This window comes from Telopea speciosissima, chromosome 2 (assembly GCF_018873765.1).
Source record: "Telopea speciosissima isolate NSW1024214 ecotype Mountain lineage chromosome 2, Tspe_v1, whole genome shotgun sequence".
NCBI lineage: Eukaryota > Viridiplantae > Streptophyta > Magnoliopsida > Proteales > Proteaceae > Telopea > Telopea speciosissima.
In genome coordinates, this window is record NC_057917.1 from 65697338 (window position 1) to 65704122 (window position 6785).

A 6785-nucleotide genomic window follows, 5' to 3' on the forward strand; every position below is an offset into this window, starting at 1 on the left:
AATTCTGTAGGCTATAACTGGACATTGGGGGGAAATTTACAGAGGATGTAGAGTAATGACGTGTCAATTTCTTTTTTTTGCAGAATTTAGTATTAACTTTAGTTCTCTAACCAATAAAATGTCAGAGAAAATTATTTTTAATTTTTAATTGTGAAGGGAAAGGAGAGGGGGGGGGGGGGGAAGGAGAGATATGGGCATGAGATATAGAGATATTGTTGTTTGTATCACGGGGCCCGTCAAAACGGGACCATTAGAAGAGAGTAGTGCAAAGAAGGAAGCTGTGGTCCAGAGGATCCAAACCGTCAGAACTCATTAATTAAAAAAATAAATAAAAATCTTAGAAAAATATAAGAAATATAAAATGGGGAGTGATCCATCATCCATCACGTTTCGTTCGAATGGCTCTCATGCATGAATTATGAGTTTATTAAGGAAAGACACGGTTTCTCAGTGGTTATGTGCATCAAGTGCATGAACTAGCACCATATTGTGTGCGTGTGTGTGAGAGCAAGAGATTAATAAACTGGTTTTATTAATCTCTAGACTGTGGAATTAGCTTTACTCAGGTTTTGAATTCATTTTCATAGTTTCTGTTCTCCCTGGTCATGTGGGTCATGTATATAAATCGTGAATTACTATTCTCTCTTTCACCTCACTATGTGGGTCCTTTGCATATGAATCATGAGGCACCCCTCTTGTACGCCCATCAGTTAGGTGTAGGAGATGCTATTACATATGGGCAATGCATATATCCTTTACCCTAATTTTATTTAAGGAGAAAGTTCTTTATCTGGGAATGTGGCCAATACTAACATTCCCATGAGTCTATCTTTCTCCTACTCATTTAAAAAGGCATCTCTATCCCCTTGTTTGGAGTAGAAGAGAAGACACATGATTTATCAAAAAATAGATAAACAATCCAGACAAAAAACTACCTCCCTATATTTTATTAGACGAATAGAGGAAGTCTAGGACTTCATTTGGTTACAAATGGAGTGAAGAGAAGTGAAGTGAAACGATAAATTAAAACATAAACAAAAATAGTTTGAAAAAATTAATTTAAAGAAGATAAGTTATTTGAACCTAAACTTCCCACGGTGATCTCACCAAAATAATAAAATAAAATCTTGCCACTGTTTTTGACTTCTCATATCCAAAATAATATAGATTAGTCTTTAACATGAGGATATCGTTTGTGGAGAATATGAGGCATTCATTGTTTTTTATGAACCCTATATACCCAAGAAGTGGTTAAGGTCTAACAATAATTAGTTAAAATGGGAACAGTAATATTTTTCGTATGGCATGTTTAAAACAACTCAAAATTTGCACGCGACAGTCAAAATTGTAACCAAACATTTCTGGGTACAAAACCAAACATTTCAAAAATGGCAAGAAAAGGAAAAAAGATAATACAAAGTTTTTAACATTTAGATTTGAAAAATATTAGATAAAAATAACTTGTCTTATTAATTAAATATTAATATTCGATGTGTGGACCATAAATTTATATAATATTAAGTTATTTAAAAAAATAAAAAAATAAAGTACTATTTTTTAAATTTAAAAAATGGCAAATTCATTTTAAACGCATTTAAAACTTTTGCTGTATTTTAGATTTTTTTCATTATCAATGAGATCAATTTGAAAAAAGGGGGAAAAAAAAATCGTTCATTACGCATTTTAATTATGGGTCCAACACCATCACCCCATGTTGTTGTCTTTGAAACCGTGCTATCAATTTTTTTTTTCAAGAAAAAATAAAAAATAAAAAATCACATCCAAACCAATGCCTGTGTGCACTTTCATTGACTATACTGTTGTTGTAAGGACTATACGACGTGTTAGCGTTCTCTTGCCTTTTTTTATTTTAACATATTATTCTATTGATTATAAAGTAATGATAAAAATAATTTTTCATAATCTTTAAGGGCCCCTAACTCCCATATTGTACAAGACTCCCATATTGTACAAGTGGATCACTAAGTCATCTACCTCATTAACCATTAACCATTAACCATTCCATTGGACACACACTCTTTCCATCTTCAACTTTGGATGGTTATAAACCACCAAACATATGATATTAACTTTTACCCCAAAAAAATTAAAAAAAATCTCTACTATCATAAAATTTTTATTTTTTATTTTTGGGTGTGGTCGCAGTCAAACTGATCCTATATTCCTTTAAATCTCATGATTATGATTTAAAACCTTTGGGTAAATGCTCTAATCTAGCTAGCTTCATGATTCAAGAAAATGTATGCTTACTGGGTTACCAACTACTTGATAGGACAAGCTGATGAAATCAGTCGCATTCAGGGTTTGATACTAATAATGTTTTTGGAACAATAATTGGGCTTATATCCATCCCATCTTTTTTTTTTTTTGGTTATTGGGAGCTTTACATAGATAGTTGATAGAAGGTGGGGGGGGAGGGGTGGGGGGGAGGGGGGATCAAACCAGGGAGGGAGGGGATAAGATACCAGCCAAGAGACTCGAACTCGAGACCTCTTGGTGAGCATGGGCATAAAGCGTACCACGGCTCACCAACTTTAGATAGGATCATAGGAATCCCATCTTTATGCTCCTCAAGACCGCAAATTCTTTACAATTGAATTGTATCACAACAATTTGTTTGGTATCACTTCTGATTTATAAACTATTCGATCACTATTTGCCACTTGGCTTTACAAGTCCATGTGATAGAAGACCCCACATACATCTCAATGACCAAATTTTAATCCAAAGTAAGTAAGGAAAGTTTCTCAAACTTTGATTCTAAGGTTTAGTAAAATTACCAAGGGTAAATTACACGTCACTCCCTAGTTTTCAAACGAAACTCTGGTTTTTAAAAAAACTCAAATTACCTCCTGGTTTAGACCCCAATATGACAAATTAATCCCTACCGTTAGTTTTATGTTGTTAAGTGATGATGTCAGCCAGTTAAATAAATTTAAATCCCTAAACTACCCTTGACATCCAAACATAGATTTTGAAGGGTAGTATTGTAAATTTAATTCTAATGTATTAGTACAAGAGTAAAATAGTTCTTTCACCCCAATAACTAACAATAGACTAACACCGTTATTATAGAGAGGGTGATTTGAGTTTTTCAAAAATCAGGGGATGATCTGAGTTTCGTTTGAAAACCAGGGGATGATGTGTAATTTACCTAATTACCAAAATGTCATCATTTGTAATTTTAACTACTTCTTATATTCAATTTAGGCTAAAATTGTACCAATGAGATGTTTGATTGGTCATCTATCACATGGACTAACCCATGTAAAGTGTTATACTTCATTAGGCATAGTGACTGAGAAGAAAACTCAATTTAAATTTATTTCTATTTGATGGCATTTTGATAATTTTATTAAAACTTTGAATCAGAGTTTGAACAACTATCTTTACTTGCTTTGGACTAAGATTTGACTATTAAGATGTATGTGGGATCCTCTACCATATAAACTAATCTATGTACTATCAAATGGCAAATAGTGAAGCATTATACATCATTAGAAAAGTGATGCCTAGAAAGACCTTTTTTTTTCTAAATTAGTTTCGAAACCAACCCATTAAAAAGAATTGACAACCATAACTGAGGCAAGTGCACCCAAAAAACTAATGCTTACTATTCCAACCATTATAACTGTCACTACAACTGTATCCTTCCACACTTCCCTCATCCCCAAACACCCCCCTTACCAGAATCGTTATCCCCTCTAATTCCTCACAAGGGGGTAAAAATGACCACCTTACCCCCTGCTCGAAAGCACTGCCCAAGGTGGGGTTCACTCCCCCCTATTAGAGGAATTGGAAGTGCCCGCAAATTGGAGTTGATAATTATTCCCCTTACCACCACCGAGAGATGCCAAGTATATTCCTATAGAGATAAAAATGGACAATCCATGTCACCCAGTACGGTCTGTAATACTGAATTAAGAATTGAAACCCATATCTGTAACTGGTATTATGGAGTAAATCAAAGAGTATCAAAGTGTCACGAGAATTGCAGGAGAATCCTTCTTATCTCAATTTTCTTTTTTCTTTTTTTGATAATACAAAGTGGAGGGGACTTGGGGAGGACATTAGAGGGCATATAATGATGGTAATGATGATGATAATAGCGCCGCTTGCCCCTCTAATTTTTTTTTCAAAGTCAAAAGAAGAGAGTCCCACTCTTCCACATGAGGCCAAACAAAACATCTTTATTCTATTATGGATTTCCACACTTAATACATATCCATTACTTTTATTAATCTCATTTTTCTGCCAAGGTTTATTATCTTAATTTTTATTTAAAAAGATTATTAATTCTAATGTCGTTGGTGGGATTAGAACAAATTAATCCCACGTGGGATGCCATCCACTTGTCGAAGATTCGAAGGAGTAAATGGAGTCAGAAATGGATGACTATAACCAGTCTTTAGAGAGATTACCCATGATAATGCTTCAATTAGATCATCTTATTGGTTTATTAATGGTGATTTTGTAGGATTAATGGTCACATGTTGAACTATCTCTGATTACAATTGGATTAGAATAAGACCTTCACTCGCTCTCATTTCCTACTTTTCCCCTACCCAATTAATCGCAAAAAACCAATCACCACTTAGATCAGTTAACAACGCGGAATCAATGGATTGATATAGTCGATTGTTTATATAGAAGACTCTCTAGGTTAATTACTTAATTTAAACCCACATTCTTGATCATAGAACCCACATTGATCTGTATTCTTTCCCTTATAGTTGTAGGTTTATCTAGAATTTCTGACTTTATTATGATGCATAAACAACCTCATTTGGTCTAAAACTAGACAACTAAGTAGGGAGAGAAGTTACCTAATTTTGGCTAAAAATTAGGCCCACATGACCTATCAGGTGTGAGCTTATTATAGAGGACTAAATCAAGAGGAATACAGGGTTGAGGGGGGTGATGGAGAAGATATTAAACCCAGGACTTCAAAGTCTAACATTTCGCAATCAATCACTGTAGGACCAGTAACACAGTAATGGGTGAATATAAAGAGAAGGTTCTACAGAAATAAACAAAAGGAGGAAGAGAAAGAAAAAAGTACATTTGGTAAGGTAAGACATCTTCATTATTTTGAATGAGACTAAAGTCTTGGGAGGATAGCTTTGAATATATGTCTTTATGTGACAAAAGGAGTAGTAGAGCTTTTGGCTTTACTCTTGGGAGATACTTTCAATATTGAAGACACAGAGAGAGAGAGAGAGAGAGAGAGAGAGAGAGAGAGCTGCTCTGGGTAAAGCACATGGAAAAGAACCAATTAATATCATATGGTGGGTATAGAAATAGAAAAGACTCACCCATAAGAGTATGTCGTTCACGTGCCGAGGACTTTCAAGAATTATCACTGCTTTTACTTTAAAGTCCATCGTAGATGTTGCCTAGAATAATTCAAGAATTTCACAAAGGCTATTTTGACCGTATAAATGGGTTAGAATTTTTTTTTCTTTTTTTCTTTTTGTTTTGTTTTGGATGCTAAGGAAGAAACCCTTAAACCCGCTTGGGTTTATGGTTCAGGTCCAAGGGAAAACTCCGGTTACACGAAGCCTCCCTCACCCCATGTAACGTTTCATTCGTCGGGACTCGAACCTGCAGGGACCCTGTGACCAAAATGGGTTAGAAGTTCTATAATAGTGAAAGTACTTTGGAGCAAGCACAAAATGACAGAACAGTTCAATCTTTTTTCTTTTTTTGCTATAGATCATAACAGTTCAATCTTTATCCACTACATCAAGTGGTATTTGAGTAGTGATCCCACGTATGAGTGTGTTCTCTAGTCTCTAATGCGTCTTCCCCTAACTATAATCAATTTTACAGGAGAGATTCCCAGTAAAAAAGGAAAAATTAAATAGAATTCTCTCTTCCCGAGCAATCATTTCTCTTTACAAAATAGAAACAGGAGAAAGGAGTTTACCAAAAAACAAAAGAACAGGAAAAAGGAGGAGTGGGTAGAGATCATACACAAGACTTTTTTTTTTCTGAATAAAAACCTGATAATTATATTGATAATATTCTGTTAAGATGTTTTCATCACCAAGATGATAGAAATTCATGTCAAGTACTGCTTGTACTTGTCAGCCCAAGTAGAAGACAACCTTACAGAGTTAAAATTCCTGAAATAAAATCTAGTTTCCAGAAAAATATTTAAAAGTAACCAAGGCCATTCAGCAACCAATCCATTGAAAAGGTAGTCAGCAACAACTATTCCTCACATCCAGTATCTTTAGATAGGATCATAGGAATCCAAAGACGAAGAGTGAAATAAGAAAATATCACTACTGTGTAAACAACGAGTTTGAGAATAAGCATTACAATCTCCAATATCTCATCTGTGAGCATCGTTCCATGGATGTTCTGCATGGAAGATGGATTTTGATGGTGTAGCGTTATCTAAGGATCAAGCATGAAACATCAGTAGTCAAAGGATGGAAACACAAAAGTAGATGAAAAAGTTAATGATTCATTATCATGTTTTATGACCAAATTGCTCTCTCTATATATCATGTTCAAGCAGCTACTGTTCATAAAACATGCAGGAAAAACTGGTTGAGATTCATGCAATATTCCCAATATGTCACGAGTTAAAGTACAAGCCTAATCTTGTTGGCAGTCACAAAATTTATGTGAGGACACTAGGACAGCGCACTTCAACAAATTAAGAACATCGAAACAATTGTGAACAGTTTGTTCCCCAACAAGTTCCACCAGCAGAAGGGAAATGCCAATAGTACACCAGTTAACATTTAATT